Here is a 25914-nt window from a genome sequence, read left to right as displayed (position 1 = left end):
TCCGCCCACACCCAATAGGAAGCGCGCACCTGCGCCCACGGCGCCAACCAATCGGTACACGCCTCGCGCGGCGCGTGGGCGGGCCACCTTCTCGAAAATCCCGCCCACCGCCGCGCGATTGGTCCCGCCCTGCGAGGGAGGGGCGGGATCACCTGAAGCCGTGGGCCTCTCCGGACCCAGCAGGAGAGCAGGAGGGCGCATGCGCGGGCTTTGGAGTTTCCGCCCCGGTTAGGCCGGCCGGAAGCGCGAGCGCACCTGGAGACGAGCGGGGCGGGTGGGCCTTTTGCGCACGCGCGGGCGCGCGCCTGGTGGCCCGGGGCCCGACCGGAGCGCGCGCCCCGCTGGGGGATGGAGAGCGCTGCTCAGCGGGTTCCGGGGACGCGGCGGGGCTGCTGGGTTGGGCCGCCCGGTCCCCGCTTCCACTTGGGGATGCTGCAGCTTGCAGCTTCGCTCCCCCTCACCCACTCGCGTCGTTTAGAAGTCCGGCTGCAACTCTGCTTGCAAAATTCAAGTTTTCTCGCTTCTGCAGCAGTTTACTGGGGAGAACGTCAGGCCTCTCCTCGCTCGGTTTTGTCCGTCAGGTCCGGAGGGGTCGAGTGGGCGCCGGGAGGGAGGGAAAGAGGGCTGAGGCCCGGGATGCTCCTCGCAGCTCCGGCTTCCCTGGGGACTTCTCCTAAACCAGCCCTCCAGGGCTTGCTTGATTTTCTTTTTTATTTATTTTTAACTTCTGAAGCCGTCTTCTTCCCTTCTTCCAGCTGTTTCTTGGCTGTTTGCTGTTTTCACCAATGACAGCCTCAGCCTTGTGTTCGTTTCCCTGAGTGGAGGGACGGAGCCGTGTCCCTGATAAAAACAGACTAAGTCGGGTACTTCATCCCTTCCTCCCCTCATCTCCTGCCTGCCTCAAATCCCTTCTGACACCTTGCATCCTCCTTCCCAGTACTTATGACATGCTTCAGTTTTCCCATGTTTTTGGGAGTCACCCACCTCTGTCCTGGAATGAAAGCTCTGAGAAGGCAGGGACCACGTCTGCTTTGCTCACTGCGAGCAGGTCGCATGGTGCCTGACTCCGGGCGGGGACTCAGATGGTCTTTGCCGGCTGCTGGAGCTGAGGGAGTGTGGTTTCTTCAGGTTAACTTTGCCCCACCGGAGTTCAAAGGTGAGAAACCCATCTTTCCCCCTGAGGGGTTCAGTTCACCAAAGGTTTGTGGGAGAATTTAAGGTTTTTCTGGTCATTTTGGTTGGAAGTACGGATGGAAAACATACCCTTCCAAGCTAAATGATAATAAGGCTGCCTTCTCCACCGCCTGGTCAGAAGCACCTGCTCAGTGACTCAAGCTGAGCTGGAAATGAAGTGTGGCGCTGTGATGGGGCTCCGTGACAGTCTGGTCCCTTGATGCTCTTAAGAATTATGGAGGGCGCCCAAGTGTTTTGTTTATGTGTTACGTCTTTCACTCTGCATGGTATTAGCATTAAAACTGAGAATTTTCCAAGACACAAGAATACACAAGCACACATTCCAGGTAGTCATCAGGGTGATGATGTCATCACATATGTCCCTTCTGGAAAACCCCATCATACACCTGGGAGACAAGGAGGGTCAGGAGAGCAAGTGACATCTTAGTATTGTGAAAATAGTTTTGGCTGAGAATTCTCGAAAAAGGTCTCAGGGACTCCCAGGGACCCCACTTTGAGAACTGCTGACTAGAAAACATGTCACCACTTTTAGGGGTCTGTCCCCTCAGCTGTCACCCTCCTCTCTCCGATTGCCAGGGCCATGCCGTGGGAGCCGGGGTCCCAGTTCTGTGTGAGCAACTGTTGGGTTGAGCTTTATTGCTGTTATCCATCCTGATTTATCAGACCCTTTCGAAAAGGAAGTTCGTGGGTGCCAACGCACCTGTGTGGGCCCTGCATTCCAGGAGCTGTTGTCACGTCCTCTCTCCCCTCCCCCGGGTGTGGCATCTCTCTTTACTTGGACTTTCCTTTCTAGAAGGGAGGGCCAGGCCAGAGCTTCCTGGATCTCCTAAGTGGAATTTGCTCTGAGGCCTGCGTCACAAGTGCGCCTGGGTTGTGTAAGGCAGGAATGTGGAAAATAGTTAGAATTTGATAAAAGCATTGTGGAGGAGGGGCACCCTCTCACTCCGAGGGCTGTGCCGGCCACAAGCTTGTTCGCAGCACCTGAATTTCAGCCTTTCTGGAGAAGCATGAAGCCCAGAGAAACAGCACAGAGAAGAGTTTATATTCCTGTTTCTTCAGTTTGAAGACTGAACCCTAATCTCATTTCTCTCCATCATGCCTCCCCACCCCCAAATCCTCAAGCTAAAGCTGATCAAGATCTACGTGTGGAATGAAAAGCTAGTCCCGTGCCTGGGAGAATTCATACTCAGTGAGTTAGGGAGATAAGCGAGGTGGGTGTATGCCGTGGACGCCATAAATTAGAGGCTCAGAAAATGATTCGTTAGGAATGGTCTCCTTATTACACCCACACACTGTCAGATCTTTCCAGCCCATCTCTACCTTCGGAAAGAAGCTAGTGAGAGTTACATTTCTGCTCTATCCTCCTTTTCAATGCTTTCTGTCTTTATCTTCTTTTACAATGTAACACAACTGTTGTGTTTTTGGAGTCTGCCTTTTGAGGCGGAAAGGGTTTGTAATTTTCCACGATTATTTGTTATTGATTCTGTCTCACACATGATACTTTTTTCTTTCCTTCCTTCTCCACCTCATAGGGAAAAAAAAGAAAGAGGTGGCAAGAAATCATATATATTGGTGGAGAGATTTTTTTCAAGAAGTTTCTCTTGCCAGCTCTTTTTCTCCTTGATTGCCCAGGTCCCATTTTTGATGGAGCTGGTTAATAATTCTCTGAGAAAGGGCTGAAGTGTATATTTATGAATCTCAGACTACTCACCAAAGCATTTTCAGCCCTTTTGCAGGGGTGGAATTAAGTCATATGATCTATTTTCTGGTTAATAGTTTATAACACTTTAGTGCTTTGTGTGGGGGTGGGGTGGGAGTGCTAATGAATTATCTCCTGGAGCCTTAAGAAGGTGGATACCTTTTTAGGTAAAAACCCATCTTCCTGGGGGGCAGTATGTGCCAGGCACTGTGCCTGAGCCCTGCCCTTGAGCCGTTTGCTTGCCGACCTTTCCCCACTCTGGGACTCAGTGTCTCCATCTGTAAATGCAGGCGCCTGATGAGATCATCTCCACAATCCCTTCCAGCGATTCACATTCTGTGGTACCCCAGGGATGCTGGAGATGGGTAATTATTTCAACATTACCAGGGGATGCTGGAGATGGGTAATTATTTCAACATTACCGGGGGTGAACTGGCAGGAGCAGGGTAATCTTTCCACCAGTGTCCGTAGACGGGCTGCAGCCACCAGCTAAAGTCTTCCGGTCCCTAGAAGGTGCTGATGAAGATGATGATAACGAACATTTCTGAGGGTCCCACCTGGTGCCGGGAACTGTGCTCAGTGCCTCCCCATGGATTATCTTATTTACTCTTAAGTAGCATGAAAGACCTTTATATTTGGAGGCACTCAGATCTTAATTTTTTTTAAGTGATAGATATTAATTTGAACCCTTACTCTGCTCCTTGCTGGCTGGGTTCCCTGACCCTCTTCCTTTAAGCACTCAGAGCCTCAGATTCCTCCTCTATAAAAGGGGACTGGCAGCACCTACCTCACGTCATTGTTGTAGGAACAGATGAGAAACAATACATGGCACTTCTCTGCAAACCATCAAGTGCGGTGCGAATATTAGTCGTTATTATTTAGCAAATAACACTGCCTATCAAAGCCTAGGTAGAATTTCAAGAAACCCTTTGAAAGAAAACAGAAATGTGTAATAAACCATTCTTGTTTTCACACAGGGCGACCTTTTAGTGGGCATCTCATAATTACAGAGGCTGAGATGCAGCCTGCAGTACTCATTAAGAACATGACTTCCCCACGCCTGCATTCACATTCTGCCTCTGCCATTTCCTAGCTGTGTGACCTTGGGCAAGTTCTTAACTTTTCTGAGCCTCCATTGCCTCATCTGGAAAAAGGGGATAAGAGAATCAGTTGTTGTCTTCATTCCTGTACGAAGCACTTAAGATAGGACCCAGCGCAGAGTAAGACTCCGTAAATGTTGCCTGTTATTGGCATTATTGCTATAATTATTTTTATTACCGCCTTCCATAATAGAATTCAGTAACATAATAAGTATTTATTGGGTCTCAACTGTGTATATAACACTGTCTTTGGCTTGGAGATAAAAGATAGTAAAAAATAAAAGAATGAAAATACGATTCTTATGATCCAGCACTTCCCAGTTCCCACACAGGTCAGTTCAGCAGACACCCCTCAGCACCCACCAAAGATCATCAGGCAAGGAAACACAAACATGAATAGGATGGAGTTCTTGCCTCCGAGGAACTCGGGTCCAGCTGAGAAGTCAGTCCGACGAGAGGTGTCTTCTGGAAGTGATAGGCACAGTGGTTAAGGGTGGTGGGCGGCTTGTCGCAGTTAACATCTGGCTCTACCACCAACCAGCTGTGGAACTCTGGGCATGTGTCTTTTTTTGGGGGGGGTGTGAGGAAGATTGGCCCTGTGCCAGTCTTCCTCTATTTTGTATGTGGGATGCCACCACAGTGTGGCTTGAGGAGTGGTGTGTAGGTGGGTGCCAGAATCCGAACTGGTGAACCTGGGGCCACCTAACCAGAAAGTTTGAACTTAACCACCACACCACCAGGCCAGTCCCTGGGCACGTGTCTTAATCTCTCTAAAGACCACTTTTTTCAGGAGAACACTGAAAATAATACTATTATACTTATAAAAGTAATACTATTTACCTTCTTTGAATTAATAAGTATATTGAGTGTCTATTCTGTGCCAGGCAATAATCTAGATGGTGGGTACGGTAGTAAAGAGGACGACACAGTCCCTGTCCTCCGGGAGCTGGCATTCCAGGGGGAGAGAGCAAGACACAAAGTAATTAAAGTATACAATGTGTTAGTGATAAGAGCCCTGGAGGAAAATAAAGCCGGGAAGGGATGGGGAGGCCTTGGGGCGGGGCTGAGGTGTGGAAGAACAAAGAAAATGGACAACAGGGAGTCAGGGCTGGCCTCTCAGGAGGCAAGAAGGCGATGATCGGCGTTTCGCCGTTGGGGGCCCGGGGGTGGGGGGACCCTTCCAGGCCGGGCTGGGCCTGGGTGTGGGGTCTGAGAGTGCTGGGGCTCGCTCGGTGCCTGGTACACGGCGAGTACTCAGGAGACATCAGCTGCTATTTTGAGCCATTACGCAGTGCTAAGGCCAGGGTCTGAAGGAGGGGGTGGGAGCAGAAACGGGAGAATGACTGAGTCAGCCCGGGGGCAGGGGGGTCTGGAGTGCTTCACGGGTGAGGTGACGTTGGTTAGGGCTCAGGCAGAAGAATGAGTAGGAGTTTGCTCGAGGCCTGGGGCCGGGGGAGGAGGCATTCCGGGAGGTGTGGGCTGGGGAGGGAGCACAGCGTGTTCCCTGAGCCGTGGAGGGGGTGTGGGTGTGCGCCGGGCGCCGGCCCTCTCTGGAGGTGGGGGCTGGAGAAGGGGGTGGGACCCAGATGGGAAGGGCCCCAAAGGCCACCGTGGGAGGTTATGCTTTCTCCAGTCGGTGCTGGCAGAGCCCTGAAATGTCTAAAACGGCAATGAAAGGCTCAGATGTGTTTTAATAAGATCTACCCAGGAGGTAGGCACTGTGGGCAGCAAATTAATGTCTTGCAGGGCAGAGTATGGTTCATGGGACTTAGAAGGAGGCAGGACATCCCTTCATTCGTTTCTTCGTGGATTCAGCACATAGTCACTGAGGTCCAGCTGTGTGCCAGGCACAGGCTGGATGCTGGGCTGCACTGGGGAGTGAAACCATGTCTTTGCACAAGGGAGACAGATAAGAAGCGAGGGAACCCAGTTTCAGGGGGCGGGGGGTTAGGGGGGGGGTGTCACAAATGCAAGTGCTCTGTGCCCTGTGCCCAGGCAGGTGAGGGAAAGGCTGAGGATCCTGGGCGGAGACTCCTGCCCAGGCCGGGACCCACGGCCTGTGTGGGAGTGTGCTCTTCAGAGTGGCCCATCTTCTGATTCTTTGAGAGAGGCTGGACATTTTTATGTAAAATTTCCTGATTTTTTTTTAAAGATTTTATTTTTTTCCTTTTTCTCCCCAAAGCCCCCAGTACATAGTTGTATATTCTTTGTTGTGGCTCCTTCCAGTTGTGGCATGTGGGACGCCGCCTCAGTGTGGTTTGATGAGCAGTGCCATATCCACGCCCAGGATTCAAACCAACGAAACACGGGGCTGCCTGCAGCGGAGCGCGCGAACTTAACCACTCGGCCACGGGGCCAGCCCCTAAAATTTCCTGATTTTTAAATGTTAGAACTGCTCAAACAGAGCGTAGTGACTGAAGATAAATGGAGAGAGAGTGTGAGTGAGTGTGAGTGTGTGTGTTCTGCTCAGGACAGGTTGTGGGAAAAGATCCGAGGAGGTGATATTTAAGTGTTCTAAGGCGTTGGCGGTGGGGAGAGAAAAGAGCACGTGCCCAGGATCCAGGCCCAGAAAAACTCAGCGTGTGAGGAAGTCAGAGGAAGCGCCTGCCTGGAGCTGCAGGAGCAGAGGAGAGGAAGGCCCCAGATGGGCCTGGGGCGGCCGGTGGGCAGGGCCGGGCCACACAGGGCCTTGTAGGTCAGGATGAGGGGTTTGGGTTTTGTTCCGAGTTCACTGAAAACCCAACTCTGAAAAATTAGAAATAACCAAGGTCTGAGGTACCTGACGCTAGCTCTAGAAGAGGCAGGAAATGAAAAGGTGTCCTAGGGAGGAGGATGGGGGGAGCCAGGTGGTTCTCCGAGTACTCAGTCACCCCTGAGGAGAGGATGAGCCACGGGAGGAGGGGGAGGCAGGCAGCACACTGGGCTGACTTCCAAGACCCGGGGAAACCTCGGGAGAAGACATTCGGATAGGCGGGTTGGCGCCATTTTGTAGAGAGCATTGAACCAAGATCTTTAGATTTTGTCCTGTAAGCCAGAGGGTCCCAAACGTGCCTGAGGATAAGAATCAACTTGGGTGTTTACTAAAAATTCAGAGGCTGGCCTGGTGGCACAGCGGTTAAGTGCACACGTTCCGCTTCGGCGGCCCGGGGTTCACTGGTTCAGATCCCAGGTGCAGACATGGCACCACTTGGCAAGCCATGCTGTGGTAGGCGTCCCACGTATAAAGTAGAGGAAGATGGGCACGGATGTTAGCTCGGGGCCAGTCTTCCTCAGCAAAAAGAGGAGGATTGGCAGCAGATGTTAGCTCAGCGCTAATCTTCCTCAAAAATAAATAAATAAATAAATAAAAATGCAGATTCCAAGGCCCCCTTCTGTCATCCCATTTCTGGAGATCTGGAATGGGGCCCAGGGAACCTGTAATTTTTTAAAAATTTTATTTATTTATTTATTTTGCTGAAGAAGATTAGCCCTGAGCTAACACCTGTTGCCAATCTTCCTCTTTTTTTGCTTGAGGAAGATTAGCCCTGAGCTAACACCTGTGCCAATCTTCTTCCACTTTATATATGGGTCACCGCCTCAGCGTGGCTGACATGCAGGGTAGGTCTGCACCCAGGGAACTGAACCCGGGAACCCGGGGCTGCTGAATCAGAGCGTGCTGGACTTAACCACTGTGCCACAGGGCCAGCCCCTGGGAACCTGTAATTTTCTTTTTTAAAAAAAATTTTTATTTATTTATTTATTTTTAGGAAGATCAGCCCTGAGCTCACATCCGTGCCCATCTTCCTCTACTTTGTATGTGGGACGCCACCACAGCACGGCTTGATAAGTGATGCATAGGCCCAGGCCCAGGATACTAACCGGCAAACCCCCGGGCGGCTGAGGCGGGGCACGTGAATTTAACCACTGCGCCAACGGGCCAGCCCCTGGGAACCTGTAATGTTAACTCTCATCTGTGGGATTCTTGCCTTCAAGTGAGTTCAGGAAATGCTGGTGGAGGTGCTTGGGTGTCACTGCAGGTCTCTGACCTGGGAGTCAGGAACCGGTGTTTCAGGTAGACTCGAGGAGAGAGGGCTTGCAGGTGGCGAGACCAGTGAAGAGGCCCTCGGGTTTGTCGTAACTCAAGGCTGAAGGTCTGACTTTGGTCATGTAAGAGGACTGTATTAGTTTTCTAGTGCTCTCGTCACAAAGTGCGACAAACCGGGTGGCTTGAAACAAGAGAAATTTGATCTCTCACAGTGCTGGAGGCCAGAAGTCCCAAATCCAGGTGTGGGACCTTCCGGAGGCTCTGAGAGAGTCCGCTCACGCTTTGCTCCCAGCTTCCGCTGGCGGCCGGCGAGCCGTGGCGCTCCCTGGCCTTCAGGCTCATTGATCCCATCCCTGTCTGTCCACACATGGTGTTTTCCTCATTTTAACCTTTAAGTTAGAAGTCACCTGAAAGTTGATGAAGAGAGGGAAAAGACGGAAGAATTTGTTGAAAAGCTGCTGGCCTGGCATATAATAAATTCTCTCCATGCTTGTCCCGTGAATGGCCAGAAACATTTACTGGGGACTTTGGGGGTGTAATGTCAGTGGCACAGTAGGAGTAAAAGCACATTGAAGGCCCCGGTAGAGTGGATAGTGAGGAAGTGAAGACCGTGGCAGCAAATGGCAGGAATAGACGGTTGCTGCAGGCAGCCACGAATAATAACCACGGGGCACTAAGCGTGTGGGTGCTCGTCCTAAAGCCTTGACATGTCTACTCTCATTTTTTTTTTTTGGCACCTGAGCTAACAACTTGCCAATCTTTTTTTTTTTTTCTTTTTCTCCCCATTCCCCCCAGTAGATAGTTGTATATTTTTAGTTGTAGGTCCTTCTAGCTGTGGCATGTGGGATGCCGCCTCAACACGGCCTGATGAGCGGTGCCATGTCCGTGCCCAGGATTCAAACTGGTGAAACCCTGGCCCACCGAAGCGGAGAGCGGGACCAACCACTCGGCCGTGGGGCCGGCCCCCATGTCTACTCTCATTTCATCTTAGGGCGGTCAACTCCTCCCAATTTGCCAGGGACTTTCCCAGTTTTAGCCCTGAGAGTCCCGGAAAACCTCTCAGCCCCTCGAAAACTCTATTTCATCTTCACAAAAACGTATGGATTTAGGTCCTGTTATTACCCTTATTTTACAGACGAGGAAACTGAGGCACAGAGAAGTTCAGTAACTTGCCCAGGGTCAGGCAGAAAAGCGGCAGAGCTGGTACTCAGGCCCAAGTCATTGGATTCCAGAGCCCCCAGCCTTTCCTAGGGTCAAGAGAATTTCAACTACTGCTTTAAAGTCTCTCTTCCATCATGAAATACATCATTTTGTTAGGAAGCAGACAGCAGGCCTGCGTCCTTTCCCCATGCCCGGAGACAGTCCTTCAGTTGAAAAGTCGCTTAAGAGTCAGGTTGAAGTCATGCTGTCTTCTGGGAGCCTTCTGGAAACCTGACACCCTCCAGGGGATGTGCCCCACAGCCCGGGGCATCTGATCAGAGTTCCTCCTGGGATTTTTTCAGGGGGAGGGAGAGTGGTTCGCTATGGAGAGGAGTTTCCAAAATGAAAATAAGCCAGCAAACAAGCCAACTCGTTAAGGGGGATCAGTAACTTAGCCTTATTAAGTTCAACATTCGGAGAAGAGAACTCAATCATTTACAGAAACCTCGTTCTCCCTCAGGGGACATTTAAGAACTGGACATATTTTTTTAAAAATTTAGAGGAATGCCAAGTTTACGTAAAATTATACCAATGATGAAAGAGGCTTGAGAACAACAACAGAGCCAGCCAGAGTCGATGCCCACAGCCTGTGCTCTTGGGAGAGAGAGGAGAAAGCAAGAACAAGGACGCCAGGAGCGTGAGCTGGGTGGTGGGCGTGCAGCTGGGGGGCCGGTCCAGCTCCTGGCTGGCTCTGAGCTGGCTGCACTGGGACAGGGACCTCATCCCTCTGAGTCTCGTCTCTAAAGTGGGATCCTGAGGGCTACCTCTGAGGGTTGTGGTAAGAGTTCCACCAGATTCTAAATATGTCACCTCACACTTTCCGGCACATGGCAAGGGCTGAACAAATGGTACCTATCATTGCTCAGGATCCCCCTGGGTTTACACTTCGGTCTGGTCTGTGATTAGCAAGAGCCCGAGCTGGTGTTTGCTGAACACTCACACCGTGTCAGCCTGAGCTAAGTGTCCTACACACGTTCTGATATTTCATCCTCACGTGAGCTTGGGGGCTGTTGTCGTGATTCCGTCTGCAGACGTGGAGACCGAGGTGAAGAGGTTTGCCTTGAAGGTTTCCACAGAGAGGACCCGGGTCTGTTCTGACTCTACCGCGCAACTTGACAGGGAAACTTTAAAAAAAAAGGAATGTCATTTTTCTCCTTCCAGGTCTCTTTCAGTCTAAAGAAAACCTGCTTGTTTCTGGCAAGTGCCAGTGGGAAATTTCAGAATGGAGCAGGGTGTGCCCGGCAGCCTTCTGGATCAGAGAGGTTTTGCCTGTGTTCGGAGGTGAAGGTGTTTCCCACACAGCTGAAGAGCGTCAAGCAGGCTTGACCCTGTGGCCAGGCTGACCCCTGCGCTCTCCTTGGTGTCGTCAGCCTGAGGTAAATGTGTCCAAAAACCTCCGCTTAAACAGCGTCCTTAAAATAGGGTCTCTGTGCGTGTGGGCTGTGTTTCCTGTGACTCGTTCGAGATGGTACAGAGAATGTTTATCTTTGCTAACTAGTTACTAACCTCGTCTGACGTTTGCATCGTGAGCAGTAAATGCTGCGTTTTATTGGGGTGGCCCTCGCCAGCACTTTTTCTCCGTTGGTCAGTTCCACGACTTGGGGACAAAAAATCTCTCAGCTCCATCTTTAAAATCAGGAGAGTGAGCCATTAGGGAAGCTCGTACCGAGTCTGGCCATGAACTTGAAGTCCTGACCTCTCACCCTTGGCGTGGCCCTAGATGAGATCCTAGATGCTGGGCATTTCTCTTCGCGCAGCTTATTCTCGCTCGTTCGTCCAGTTGTCCATTCCGTGGTTTACTTGTTCATACACCAAACGTGGAGGGCCGGCCGTGGCTCCCAGAACTGTCTTCAGCCCACAGCCCAGTGCTTCCCCGATAGACAGCCCTGAAGGACCAGTTTTTAAAAAATGTTCTAGTCATTGCAGATGGATACTTTGTTTTTTTAAATTTTTATTGAGATTATGATAGTTTACAACCTTGTGAAATTTCAGTTGTACATTATTGTTTGTCAGTCATACTGTAGGTGCACCACTTCACCCTTTGTGCCCTCCCCCCACCCCCCCCTTTCCCCTGGTAGCCACTAATCTGTTCTCTTTGTCCACATGTTTAACTTCCACATAGGAGTGGAGTCATACAGAGTTCGTCTTTCTCTATTTGGCTTATTTCACTTAACATAATACCTTCAAAGTCCATCCATGTTGTGGTGATTGGGACGATTTTATCCTTTTTTATGGCCGAATAGTATTCCGTTGTATATGTCTCCTGCCTATTTTTTGATCGGGTTATTTGATTTTTTGTTGTTGAGTTGTGTGAGTTCTTTGTATATTATGGAGATTAACCTTTGCTGGCTACATGACTTGCAAATATTTTTTCCCAATTAGTGGGTTATTTTTTTGTTTCAATCCTGTTTTCCCTTGCCTTGAAGAAGCTCTTTAATCTGAGGAGGTCTCATTTGTTTATTCTTTCTATTGTTTCCCTTCTCTGAGAAGACATGGTGTCTGAAAAGATCCTTTTAATACTGATGTCAAAGAGTGTACTGCCTATATTTTCTTCTAGAAGCCTTATGGTTTCAGGTCTCACCTTTAGGTCTTTGATCCATTTTGAGTTTATTTTGGTGAATGGTGAGAAAGAATGGTCAATTTTCATTCTTTTGCATGTGGTTGTCCAGTTTTCCCAGCACCATTTGTTGAAGAGACTTTCTTTTCTCCATTGTATGCTCTCAGCTCCTTTGTCAAAGATTAGCTGTCCATAGATGTGTGGTTTTATTTCTGGGCTTTCAATTCTGTTCCATTGATCTGTGCACGTGTTTCTGTACCAGTACCATGCTGTTTTCATTACTGTAACTTTGTAGTATGTTTTGAAGTCAGGGATTGTGATGCCTCCAACTGTGTCCTTTTTTCTCAGGATTGCTTTAGCAATTCAGGGTATTTTGTTGCCCCATATGAATTTTAGGATTCTTTGTTCTGTTTCTGTGAAGAATGTCATTGGGATTCTGACTGGGATTGCATTGAATCTGTAGATTGCTTTAGGTAGTATGGACATTTTAACTATGATTATTCTTCCAATCCATGTGCATGGAATGTCTGTCCATCTCTTTATGTCGTCATCAATTTCTTTCAGGAAAGTCTTGTAGTTTTTGTTGTATAGGTCTTCCACTTCCTTAGTTAAGTTCACCCCAAGGTATTTTATTATTTTTGTTGCGATTGTGAATGGTATTGCAGATGGATACTTTTGTAAAATAAAATAAATTGAACTACCAGAAAAAATGAAATTTAAAAATCCCAAAGATGTACCAAACGCAAGCCCCATTTTTTTGGTGTAAGATTCAGCAGACCCCTTTTAAGGAGCATTGTGCTTCTGCTTGAGTGCACAATTATAGTACAGAGTGATAAATGTCCTCACAGGTAAGGAATCGCAAAAGAGAAGGACATAAATAGTTTTGCAGGAACCCAAAGGGTTCAATCTTACGGATAGTAGAAATGGCCTTGAAAATCAGAGTCTGGGCCTCAGTTTCCCCCTGTCAAATAGTCCACACCATCAGGTTGTTGGGTGTAGCTGATGCATAAAACGTTAGCCACACCCGAATCTGGGGAATAGTGTACAAAACTCTCGTCACGTTCTTTTGGTAGGTCAGGAACCCAAAGTGCTTACATGTGATCCCTATAGACTTACCTATGTAGCACTCCACAGATTAAAATATTTTAAAATAATTCTTGTTATAAAAGTAAAGCATTTTGTAGGGGAAACATAAATCTCCCGTTTCCCCCCCTTCCAGGTCTTTTATTACACACATACAAATATAGCAATGGGCTCATACAACACAATTTTTTTTATAAGCCTTGCTCGTTTCACTCAACAATGTATCATGGTGATACTTCCACTTTGCTGCTTACATACCTTCCTCATTCTTTTTTCCAGCTGCATTGCTTTCCAAGACATAGGTATGCCGTCATTTCTTTAGGCAGTCTTGTGATGGTGGATGTTGAGGTCATTATTACTCACAGTGTTGCCCTGAACATCCTGTATGTCCGTCCTGTAAACTGACGTGTGTATTCTTCTAGGACACCGTCCAAGAAGTCAGTGGGTGTGCACGTTTGAAACTCTGTAGGTACTGCCCAGATTGGTCTCCTGAAAGAGTACCAGTGATCATCAGATTTTAAAGTTGGAGAGGGCAGCCCCGTGGCCAAGTGGTTGGTGGCCCTGGGTTTCGCCGGTTCGGATCCTGGGTGTGGACATGGCACTGCTCATCAGGTCATGTTGAGGTGGCGTCCCACATAGCACAACCAGAGGCACTCACAACTAGAATCTACAACTATGTACCAGGGGGCTTTGGGGAAAAGAAGAAGAAGAAGAAGAAGAAGAAGAAAGATTGGCAACAGATGTTAGCGCAGGTGCCAATCTTAAAAAAAGAAAAAAAAGTTGGAAAGTTTTCTGTCAAACTCGCTCCTCCTTTTGCCAATCAAGAGGCTAAAAGGGGGAAGGACTCGATGGAGGTCACGGGTGAGTTCAAGACAGAGCAAGAACACAGCCTCCTGACTCTGTCCAGTGAGGTCCCAGTGTTTCATCGGCCTCCTTCAGCCCATGGCCATTTACCTTGACTGGTAGGGTGCCCTGTGCAGAACCAGGTGTGAAGGCTGTGACCCTCCGTCCTTAAGATTGCGTCTTAAGTCCCTAAGGAAAGGGGCTGTGACTTGGGTGCCTTCGCAGCCCTTTTGAGAACCATCTGATTCTGCTTTGACTACATCACCTTGTCACGTGCAGGGAGAGCTGAGTGTAGGGAGCGGAGCACGACGGGCTTGGCCTCCAAGCTTGGCTCTGCTCCGATTTTGTGATCTGGGGTTTGGTGCCCAGCTTCTTGGTGCCTCAGTTTCCCTGTCTTGGAAATCCTCACCTTCTCACAGAGTGATCGTGAGAAGGACGTGATGACTGTGTGTAAAGGGCGTGGGTGGCTCCGGAAAGGCCTTCTTCTCTGTGGTCTTTAAAAGGACCAGGGCTGGCGGTTGAGGTCTCCAACAGAGGGCACTGTCTGAGCTGGAAGTGGGATTCTCCGACAGACAGAGAGGAGCCTTCGTAAGAAGCTCTAACGGGGCTAATTTACTCCCCGAGTTTAGAGTTAACTGTGGTGAGAGTCGTTTTTACTTATCACTGGTGAGTTGCTCCAAAGAGGTTATTTGAGGACGAGAAGCGGCCACATCCCAGATTCCACGGCCGCTCCCTTCCCTCTGATCCCTCTCTGGACTCCTTGTCTCCTCAACGTCGTCATCTGTCTTCACGTCTCTATCTTGAGTGTAATCCATCTCTGTTAATGGCGTCGCTCTCTCTCTGGCCATCCAGGACCGTGACTTTGTTTTGGACCCTCTCTCCCCGTCACTCCCTAGATCCGTGTAGCTGCCAGATTCAAAACCTCTATCACCTCGGTTCCTCCCTGTCGCCGTGCAGCGGCACCCCCAGCGCACACCTTCCTTGCCTCCAGCAGAACGAAACGCCACATCCACAGGGGTCTGGGAAGGCGGCATCTGAGCGGCAGCCGGGCGCTCTGCTGGCCTCTCTGGAGCCGCCTGGCTGGGTGACCACCCCTCCCCGCCCCTCCCCCCTTAGCACCACACTCAGGGCTCTCCAGGGCCTGGCCCCAACCCTCTGCCTTAGGTTCCTACAATAACGGCTGCCATTTATGGAGAGTCGACTATGTAAAGCTAAGGCCTTTATAGGCACGATGTCATTTAATTCTCGGGAGATAGGAACTATTGTTGTCCGCTATTTATGGTGAGGAGACTGAAAGCCACCGGAGAACAGTGACTTCCGCAAGGTCACCCAGCCAGGAAGTGGTGATGCTAGGATTTGAAACCCTGTGTGTCTTAACTGTGCTTCCCAAACAGTGGCCCTAATACCCCCTAGGGATGTGTTAAGAAGTCCCATGAAATCTCCAGAACGCCAGTGGCTTCTATCTCAATTTCTATTTTAAGAAGAAGAATAATTTTTTTCAAGATTGGCCTTGAGCTAACATCTGTCATCAATCTTCCTCTTTTTTTCTTTTTCCTCTCCCCAAAGCCCCAGCACATAGCTGTGTATCCTACTTGTAAGCCATTCTAGTTCTTCAGTGAGAGATGCTGCCACAGCATGGCTTGATGAGAGGTGCCATGTCCCCGCCCAGGATCCGAACCAGCAAACCCTAGGCCACCAAAGCGGAGCGCGCGAACTCAACCACGCGGCCACCGGGCGGCCCCATAGGGTAATTATTTGTAAAGTTTTGTTGAAAAACCTGGCAGTGTAGTAGTTTCTGCTTGCCCAGTGAGTGTGGAAAAAGTGAGTACACGCATGGCTCAGCTGCCTGCTGGGTTTCAGTGACCCTCCTCGAGCGCTGTGCGGTCATACAGGATTAAATTGCTTTCATTCTTGGACCTTCATTTCTACCAGCAGAAACTGCCATTGTAATCCAACAAGTTAATGAGGAGCCCGAGATACTGAAAAATCAACAGTAAGAAGAAAAATATAGCAACGATTCTATACATTCTGTACTCTGTTAGTGGAGCAATGATCACAAATATAAACCTGAAGTGATCTCTTCTCACTTCTTAGAAACAAACACAAAAATTGAGCAAATAAATTGTGGTTTTTTTTGGTGAGGAAGACTGGCCCTGAGCTGACGTCTGTTGCCAATCTTTCTCTTTTTTTTTTGAGGAAGATTGTTTCTGAGCTAAATCTGTGCCAACCCTCCTCTATTTTGTATTTGGGATGCTGCCACAGCATAGCTTGATGAGCGGCGAGTAGGTCTGCACCCAGGATCTGGACCCTCAAACCCTGGGCCGCTGAAGTGCAGCGTGCAAGCTTAACCACTACATGACTAGGCTGGCCCCAAAGCAAACAAACTTTAAAAACACAAAATGCAAGGATTCCAGGAGAAGTAGGACTTGCTAAAAGGTGGCTGTTAGGACGATGATCCTTTCACAGGAAAAGAAGCTCTGTGAGGTCAGGGGCTGTGTCTCCTTTTCCTGCTGGGTCATCAGTTCCTGGCACATAGGACACTCTCAAGGCAGGTTTGTTGAATGAGTGGATGTTGATGACATGCTCGGACCCAGGACGAAGTGGGGATTTCTGGATTTGGCCCCTCCAGGAAGACCTCAGTGACGACCAAGATTTTCTGCTCTTTATCGTTTGTGGCGCGCTCTCGTCATCATCTCATTTCATCCTTACAGTCGCGTGTGCTGTAGCTGAAAGAAGTAGCGTTCCCACTTTCCAGAGGAGGTTGGGAGAATTGAAGTGCTTACTCGAGGTTCCGTGGGGAGCGATGGGGGCCGGATCTTTTGAATCTCACTCCAGCCCTCTTGCTGCTGCCCTCCCCTCTCAGCAGACAAAGGAGTCCAGAGATTGGTGACTGAGTTAAGCCAGGCCCAGATTCCACATCTGTAGAGGGGACGTTTCGACTGGCCCCTGTTTCTCCACACTGAGGACCCCAGGGCCTGGTCCTTGGACGTCTTGTCTTCCGCGACTTGTTCCCAGGTGGCCCCATCCCTCGTCGTGGCTTTAAACCCCAGCTGTGTGCTGGCGGCCTCCACATGGGCAGCTCCTGCCCCAGTCTCTCTCCTGGCTCCATATGTATGTATTTACTCGCCTTAACATGGTCCCAGCTGAACTCTTGATCTCGTCGAGAAGCTTCTCCCATCTTGGCAGATGGAAACTCCATCCTCACGGTTGTATCTTCCAGATATCTGCCGTTCGATTACCCTTGATTCCTCTTCTTCTCTCACAGGCCGCATCCAATCCTATTGGCTCAACCTCCAAAATATTTCCAGAGTCCCACTGCTTCTCGCCACCTCCATATCCTCTACCCTGGACTAAGTCACTATCGTCTCTAGCTTGGACTAATACAGTAGCCTCCTCTCTGGTTTCTCTGCTTCTACCCCTGCCCCTCCAGTCTATTCTCCACACCAAGCCACCAGGACCCATGCTAAGTGAGGGCACGTCCCTCCTCCAGTTGAAGCCCTCTGAAAGCTTCTTATCTCACTGAGTCCACGCCAGCTGCTCACAATACCCACCCCGTAGCCTCTCTTTCCCCCTTTGCCTAACCTTATCTCCCACCACCCTCCCCTCGTTCAGGGCCTCTGAGGTCCCCTCTGCTCCTCCTTCACACCCTCCAGCTCTTTGCTTCCAGCGAGAAACGGTCAGATTCTGGACACACTTATTTGCTTTCTTTGTTTATTATTAGTTTTTCTGATGAGAACGTGAGTCCACGAAGGCACGGACTTTATTTTTGCTGCTTTATTTCCAGGATCTGGAACAGCTCTGGCCCCGGGTCAGTGTGCTTGAGCAAATGAGGGCGAGCCGTCAGCATCTGCGTAGTTCCGAGGCCGAGCGCAAGGCAGCACAGCTCTGCCCGGCCTGGCGAGGGGCGACCCAGCCTGATGGCGCAGCCCGTGCCGCCGAAACGCAGGACACGTGAAACGTATTCAGTCTGAGCAAGACGCAGGCTGCTCTGTGGAGACTCTGCCGCCAGCCCCCTCTTGAGACGGAGGTTGAGGAGGGCAACTGGGTAGATGTGTGCCTCACCTGGACAGAAAATGGGAGATAAGCAGGTAACAGGTATGGCGTATTAACCAGGTGCCAGCATGCCGCTAAACTTGTTGCCTGAATTCCCTGGTTAAGTCCTCCCACGACCCCGGGCTGGGTGCTTTTCCCATCATCATTTCAAGGTGAAGGAACCGAGGCCCATATGGGTTGAGTGGGTTGCCCATAATCATTCAATTAACCATCTCTCCTGCACGTCCCATTTCACGGGGCTTGCGGTGAGGCCCCTAAACCTGCCTTTATAAAGAGCACCTGTGGCTGCTTTTGGCCTGAGGCAGGTTGGGAAACGCCGCACTTTCTGGAAAAGTGTGGACTCATTTTGGAAGGCGATTCTGCTGTTCTGAGGGCTGTCCCCCACTTGCCTGCTGCAGCCCCTCAGAAGCCCTGGGGCCACTCCTGCCCCTCAGACAGGCTCCCCTCGGGCGTCCCGCATCGCTTGGACACTCTGGTGGAAAGCGAGCGGGTGGCATGTGCTGGGCGTTGGTCGCAGTTCATTTTCCTCCCTTTCAGAAGCCCCGTTTGTCTCCCACCGCGTCTGTTTGTGCTGGTTCTTAAGTTCTGATAATTGTGTCTTTTATCCCTTTCCCTTCCCTCCTGTACCACTTCTTTGCCTTTTAAAATATTTCAAGACTTTTTCCATGGCTGTTAAAACCAGAAGGTATAGATTCCAGTAGATTTTTACAAAAATGCATTACATAAAAGAAATGATTATATCTCGACAGCTGGAATCAAACAGAATGAAGCAAAAATTCAACAAATATGTATTTGTTTTTTGTACTTATTGCTCAGAGCAAAGCTGGGGAATTTAAGTGGCAGAAAGCACACACGTCTCCTATTTAATATCAGGCAGCTGTCATCGCCCCATGGATATAGCGTTCACAGGTTATGGTTCCTCTGGCACTTAAGCACACACCCCCTACGCCCCTACACAGAGGTGTCAGGGCTTCTCAGTCATCTCCTGTGCTACGGTGATTACATTTTCCAAACAACGAGCACAATTTCTCCCTTAAGGAAACTTGTTATCGAAAGATCCGAGGGATCGGAATGTGTAATACAAAACAGACACGCAGAGAAGACTGAGTTTTATGGCTCCAGAGAAGAGAAAGAATGACTTTATTGACTATAAAATAAAGTCCGCATGCTACAAGTTGGCCTGGACCCACCTCGTGTATCTTTTTTTCAAATAGACCTGAGATTAAAACCCAGCCAGCCCCTTCGTAGCTGTGGGACTTCAGTCATAAGTCACTTAGAACTCTTTTCTTTGAGCTTCTGTCTCCTGGGAAAAAGGGGCTGATGGCTCACAGGGAAGTCGTGAGAAGCAGGAGGACACACTGCTGGCGTGTTGGTGTGTTTTCCGTCGTATGCAGGATAGTTGTATCATGTTCAGCAGAATTAAGACCTAGTCCTCGTCTCTATTAGGAGATTAAATGTGGTTTAAGGAGATGCGTGTGGGTGTCGGGTTGGCAAGGGGTGGACTTGTGATGGTTAATTTTACGTATCAGTTTGATGGACTAAGGGATGCCCAGAGAGCTGGTAAAACATGATTCCCGGGAGTGTCTGTGAGGCTGTTTCTGGAAGAGATTAGCATTTGAGTCGGTAGACTGAGTAAAGGAGATGGCCCTCCCCAACGCAAGTGGGCATCACCCAATCTGTTGAGGGCCCGGAAGGAACAGTAAGGCGGAAGAAGGTCAAATTTGCCCTCTGCTTGAGCCGGGACGTCCATCTTCTCCTGTCCTTGGACGGCGGTGCTCCTGGTTCTCAGGCCTTTGGACTCAGATTAGGATTTATACCATCGGCTTTCGTGGTTCATCCAGTTTACAGAGGGCAGATCGCGGGGCTTCTCAGTCTCCGTTATTGCATGAGTCAATTCTATAATAAATCTCCTCTTATATAAATATCCATATGTCTTATTGCTTCTGTTTCTCTGGAGAACTCTGACTAAAGCATTACATAATTTTTTTTCCCTCCTGTTCTTGCTAAACGGGACCCCGTGAAACCTGGGCACTCCCGGCCTCCTTGCCTTTGCTGGTGGGATTCCTTCTTCCCGGAGTGCCCCTTGAATCCTTCTGCGCCCTAAACCAACCTGGCAAATTCTGCTCCAACGCTGGCTCTCCCAAAACGCCTTCCCAGATGCCACCAGTCAGAAGAAACTTCTCCAGGCTCGTCTCATCCAGTGTGCTCGTACCTGTGTGACAGCACTTCTCACAAGGCCCCTCAGTGTTGCTGCCTCCCAGCCCTCCCGCGGGCGGCACCGCCTCCGTCAGCTTGCTCAAGCCTGAAGCCAAGTGTTGTTCCAGAGGCCTCTCTCTTCGTCACCCTCCCAAGTCGTCCATTTTTGCCCGTCTCCAGTCCCCTCTTCAAGAGATGTTTCTCAGATGCAAACCTGCATTGCCACTGTGATGCCAGAAGCCTTTGGTGGCTCCCCTTAGGGAGCCCTTGAGGTTGAAGATGAAAACTTCTCAGTCACAACACCTTGAATGATGTGGCCGCGTCTGTCTCTGCAGCTTCATCTTTTTGTTTTGTTTGAGATATAATTCCAATACCATAAAATTCACCCTTTTAAAGTGTACCATTCAGTGGTTTTTTAATATATGAACAGAATTGTACGACTATCACCACTATTTCATTCCGGAGTATTTTCATCACCCGCAAAGAGTCCCCATACCCCTTGGCAGTCACTCTCCACGGCCCCACCCCACCCCCTCCACGGCCCCTGGCGACCGCAAATTACTTTCTGTTTCTATGGATTTGCCTATTTTGGACATTTCACATAAGTGGAATCGTGCAATATGTGGCCTTTTGTGGCTGGCTTCTTTCACTTAGCATAACGTTTTCAAGGTTCATCCATGTTGTACTGTGTATCCATATTTCGTTCCTTTTTGTGGCTGAATAATATTCTCTGTATGGATAGACCACGTTTGTTCACACACTCAGCACATGACGGGCATCTTGGTTGGTTCTCCTTTTGGGCTTTCATGGACCATGTTGCTGTGAACATTTGCTTTCAAGTTTTTGTGTGAACTCGGGTTTTCATCTCTCTTGGGTAAATGCCTGGGAGGGGAAGTGCTGGTTCAGGGATGCTCCAGGTGTGACCTTTGAGGAGCTGCCAGACTGTTTTCTGCAGCCACTGTCCCGGGTCCCATGCCCTCCAGTGGTGCAGGAGTGTCTCGTTTCCCCACGTCCTCCTCTGGCCTCATCTCGGACCTCACTGCCCCAGCTTCCCGGCTCTGACCCCACCTCCTGTTCGTCCTGACAGCAGCCCGATTCCCTGGTCCCACAGCAAAAGGACGGTCTTGAAGATGCCTGTGATTCTAACCCTGTTAGACCCAGTGCCTCTGTGTCTACCCTGAAGTGAAATTCATAAATAAGATAACCCACCTACTCTTATAGTGAAAACATGTGTATGTAATTCTCAAGCCATAAAATAAAGGAGGATAAGTGGAAAGTAATTTATAATAAAATCGTATGTATTATGTCGCTGGAAATCCTAATGAAGTAGCCAGGTGTTGAATAAAACAGGTGGAAGCCCTGGGAAGGTGACAGCTGCAAAGGCAGGCGGATCCAGGTGTGGGGCGTCGGCCGCTCAGGCGCCACAAGCACGTTGAGCGGAACTGCTGCCAGGGCTGTCGGTCCAGAATGTTGACCGGTGTAAATTCCCGAGCAGAGTAAGATCAGTTTTCTCTCGACTGACATGGTCATGGCATTCCGGGAAAATTCAGTTTGTATTAAAACCATGCAAACGCTCTGTGTTTATGTGTAAAATGGAGTTGGGTTCTGGATTAACCAGATTTCTCCTGGGGAGGACCCCTGCCGCATGCTCTCCCCTCGGCCTGGAACATTCTTCAGCTCCCCGTGCACCAGGCCCTTCACCTGGCCTTTCTGTTCGCAACTTGAAGGCACTTCCTTCAGGAGGCCTTCCTGGCTTCTTGCACAGAAAATGCTCTTTGAGACCACCCATGTGCCGCGTCACGGCATTTAATATCAATCACAATCCTGCGTTTCGTGGTTTCTTTTTATTCATGCCCTCGTCCCCACTGGACACAGACCTCGTGAGATCTGGATTTGTGACTTTCCTGTCATCATAGTCCCCGCCCTTAACCTAGAGCCTGGTGCTCAGATCTTCGCTGAGTGAATTGTATAATAGCGTTTTTTTGTCCGCCCCCCTGTTGTCCTGGGAGTTCTCAGAGGACAGGGTTCTGCCAAATTTATCTGCATCTCCAGTGCAAAAGATAGTTCTTCCTTTTATGTGGAAAACAGTGGTCAAATATTTAATGAGAGAATAGAAGCAAAATCACTATTGGGCTCCTAGTGTCCTGATCAATGAGCTAAGGACACAGTGAGAGCCAAGTGTCAGTAAACCCTCCAGAAACTGCTCTGCCAGAGGGACGGGTCACACTGGGGTTCTCCTTACGGCGGTGGGTTCAGTAGAAAACAGTCATCTTAACTGTGTTAACAATTATTTCAGCTCTAGCTGCTGTGTAGCAAACCTCCCCACAACTTCATGGCTTAGACGACAACGAGATGGTTGTTTCTCGAGATTCCAGGTTGGCCGTCTGGGTGGTTGCGCTGCTGGCCTTCTCGGGCTCACTTCTACGGTCATCCGATGACTCGACCAGGCTGGAGGGTCCTGGTGGCCGCAGTCACAGGCCCGGCAGTGGTCTGGCTGTCAGCTGAGTACCGTGGTTCCCTTCCACATGGACTTCCGTCTTCCAGGAGGCCAGCCCAGGCCTCTGCACCATTTGTGGTCTTGAGGTTCCAAGAAAGTGAAAGCCAAGACAGAAAGTGCCAGGTGAAGGCCTGGTTCAAGAGCTGACGGACCATTGCTTCTGCCTCGTTCTGTTGGCGAAAGCAAGTGCCGGGCTCCGGCGGGGGACCGCATCTCCACCTCTGGTGGGAGGAGCAGGATCGGGACACTGCAGAGGACAGTGGGGCCCGGGAGGCACATCCACGGGCAAATGCACATTCCAGTGATGGAATTATAGTAATAATTCCTCATTATAGTCACGCTCCCCAGCAATCTCCCTGGAGTGTTCTCTCGGGTTCCTTGTTCTGGAATCCAGCGGGAGTGCTGGGTCTTTCTTATTGAAGGAGAGTCCTCTGGGTCCCTGAGTCTCCCCTCCGGCCTTGGCATCTCCTTGCCTGTGCCTGAAGATGGAGGTGGAGCCGGTGGAGGAGATCAGGTTGAATATGTTCTTTTCCAGATTTTGTTCGGTTTAATTTGGGGGTGGGATCTCACTTTTGCTTTGGTGAAGTCACGATTCCATTTTATTTTCTCGCCATTTGCTTTGCTTCTCTTCCAACTCAACTGCAATAAAACGTCGAGTTAATGGAGCCTTCCAGCTGGTTGTTCTGTAGATTTTACTGCCAAAGCACCTAAGGGTTGAGAGTGTTGATTCCAGAGCAAGACTCCTTGAGTTAGAATCCTGGCTCTGTCAATTACTTGCTGTGGGACCTTGGGAAAGTGACTTCACCTTCCTGTGCCTCGGTTTCCTCCTCTCTAACATGGGGACCATGATGCCTAGGATGGTTGTGGTGATGACGAAGTGAGGTAGTAACTGCAAACCACTTAGAGTGGTGAGCAGTCACCACCCCCAGACAGCCGGGAAAGGGCCCGTTCAGGGCACCGGTGCAGGTCAGGCAGACCGCCTGCAGCTTCCGCCACAGACCTTTCTCTGGGCGGAGGGGAGAGAAGCAGTTTGCAATCTCTCTTGGTATATCCGTGAAGGAGTAAAGCCAACATGTGCTGTGCCTCCTGCTCGTAACTGCGTGTCTTTCTAGCCCTCTTACTAGGTTTGTGTGCTTTCGGTATAAATTATAAATCTAAACATATGCGGGGTTTGTTTTCCCCCCAAAGCAGATTCCAACCATCATGAAACCAGCCAAACTAAATAAATTGTGCACTTAAGTCCATTGTTTCCAGCAACATGTAAACTGTTGGGTTGCAGAGAATTGCTTTGAAGAGGGCACCCCATTAGTTCTCTTAGCATCAGGGTTCAATTTAGGCCGTGCATTTCTGAAGACTTTACTAGAAATTTGTAGCAAGACAGCCATGCATGGGGGGAAGCAAAGGGCTCTTATCAAGTTATACAGGATGCATGTGGAGGGTGTTGTCATGAAAGCACAAAATAAAGCAACAGCCTGAACTCAAGGAGAGTTGCAGAATTCCGCAGCTGGGGAAGTCATTCTGGGAATGCAAAGATCGCTTTCAATGTTGTGTTTGTAAGGAAATGACAGTCACCGAGTGGAGAATGTCAGGTCCTCCGAGAAACCCTGTGGGCACTCACGTGCAGAAAACTATTTACTTAACTGGACTTGGTTCTGAAAATATTTGACTCTGGAGGGTCCCTGAGGGAGTGTGGAGGGTGTCTGGGATTTTCTTTCAGGTCAAGCCGCAGCCTTTGCTAATCCCCCCAGCTGATAAGGCTCCCAGATTTCAGGGCAGATTCATTCCTCTGCTGAACCAAGGTTTACAGCGCCGGCTGAGGCCATTCCAGAAGCTTCCCCAGCTCGACAGAGCCGGCTTCTCTCGGATGAATCTGTGCTTGGTCACAGTGGGGCGGAGGTGCCAGGAATGAGGCTTGGGGTTAGGATGAGCTGGAGGAGAAGCCCCTGAATGAGGGATCGGGATATTTATCCTCAGGAAGAATCCAGCAATTGGATGTTCTCCTCAGCGCTGAAGGTCGATCAGATTGATAAAGGAGGAAAATTCTGACGCCACTATCAGCAGGGAGATGATGCATTTACTGAGTGGGTGAGCCCGGGAGGGTGTCCCTCCTGTGAAGCTCACTCTCCCGCTTCCGGAGTGGGAGACCCCTTCGCCTCCCAGACGCTGTCCCAGCTTTCTGCAGGATGCTGGGGCACTGGAAAAGTGATGAGTCCTAAAGAACCCAGCCGGGAGTGAGGCCACCTGGGTTCCATCCGGGCTTTTCCATGAGAATTAGACAAATGGCTTGATTCAGCTGTCATGTATCAAGCACCCACTCTCTCTGGGCACTAAGTACGCAATGGTGCGCACGGCGGTGGTGGTCTTTCCCCTCAGGGGGAGGAGAAGGGTTAGAAAACAGGCAATCTTTTGCGATGAAGATGACGATGACGATGACGATGATGACAATCAGGTTTATTTAGTAGGAGCCGGCTATGTGTTAAGGGAGCGTCTATACCCTTTATGTATAAGGTCTCAATGCTTCCCAAGCTTAATGTGCGTGCTGATCACTTTGGGATCCTGTTGTTAAAATGTAGTCCGGTTCAGGAAGTCTGGAGCGAGGCCTGGGCCTCTGTGCTAACAAGCTCCCAGGATGCCCAGCCTGCTGGTCCATGGACTGCACGCTGAGTAGCAAGGTGTTATTTCATCTCATCATCACAACAACCCAACAGACACTAATGTTATCCCCATTTCACAGATGAGGAGACGGAGGCCTGGAGAGGTCAGGTGCCTTTGCCCAAGGTCACAGAGCTGGGAAATGGAGGAACCAGGATTGGACCCTGGGGCCCGTTCTTACACAGTTCTGCCGTGAGGAGGCAGCAAGGGTGCCTGGGAGAGGGGCCCCACACCCAGAGGGGGCTCCGGGACGGCTTTGGGAGAGTGCGGCTCCTGAGCTGGGTTCCAGCAGGTTAAGGGTTAAGATATTAACCAGGTGAAAGCCGGGGAGGCGGGCAGTGGGGGTTCTGCGCTGGGGCATCACAGGAGAGAGCCTGGCACATTAGGGGACTAAGGGTGCTCATTCAGGCGAGGGGGCAGAGTGGGAGGCGGGTGGACCCAGGCTCTGCAGGCCTGCGAATGTGGCCGTTTGGCCTTACCCTGAGGGCTGGAGGACAGAGTCCTCTAGAAAGATCACATACCTTTCTGTGTACTCATCCTTCCTTGGTGACACGCTTCCCTGGGGCATCCCCTTCGTTATCAAAGCCAGCGCACCACCCCACTCCCCCCGCCCCTGTCCACTCTGCCCAGCACTTTCTCTCTGGGCTGAAATGAGCACTTGGCCTTGTGGCTCTCTACCTGTCTGCCCCCCACTAGCACTCTCCTCCTTATTCCTCTCTGTCCCCGAAAGACTCAGCCTGACATGTGGGGGGATGACACCTGCCTTACTTACCTCGTGAGGATGCTGTGAGGGGAACACGGGTGGAGATGAGGACA

At 50.1% G+C, this 25914-nt stretch overlaps 1 long non-coding RNA gene across 2 annotated transcripts; it reads left to right on the top strand.

The window, feature by feature from the left end:
• Window positions 1-289: 289 nt before the first annotated feature.
• Window positions 290-21225, top strand: LOC111770032 (uncharacterized). 2 transcript variants are annotated; one of them, XR_011430629.1, is made up of 4 exons: window positions 316-1156; window positions 10379-10593; window positions 15267-15447; window positions 17485-21225. It is a non-coding gene; the product is annotated as an uncharacterized lncRNA (long non-coding RNA). The 2 variants fall into 2 exon arrangements; XR_002802941.2 differs by lacking the exon at window positions 15267-15447 and having other exon boundaries at window positions 290-1156.
• The last annotated feature ends 4689 nt before the right edge of the window (window positions 21226-25914 follow it).

This window comes from Equus caballus, chromosome 22 (assembly GCF_041296265.1).
Source record: "Equus caballus isolate H_3958 breed thoroughbred chromosome 22, TB-T2T, whole genome shotgun sequence".
Classification (NCBI taxonomy): Eukaryota; Metazoa; Chordata; class Mammalia; order Perissodactyla; family Equidae; genus Equus; species Equus caballus.
The sequence above is the reverse complement of the archived record's forward strand: the minus strand, read 5'-3'. Positions and strand labels throughout refer to the sequence as shown.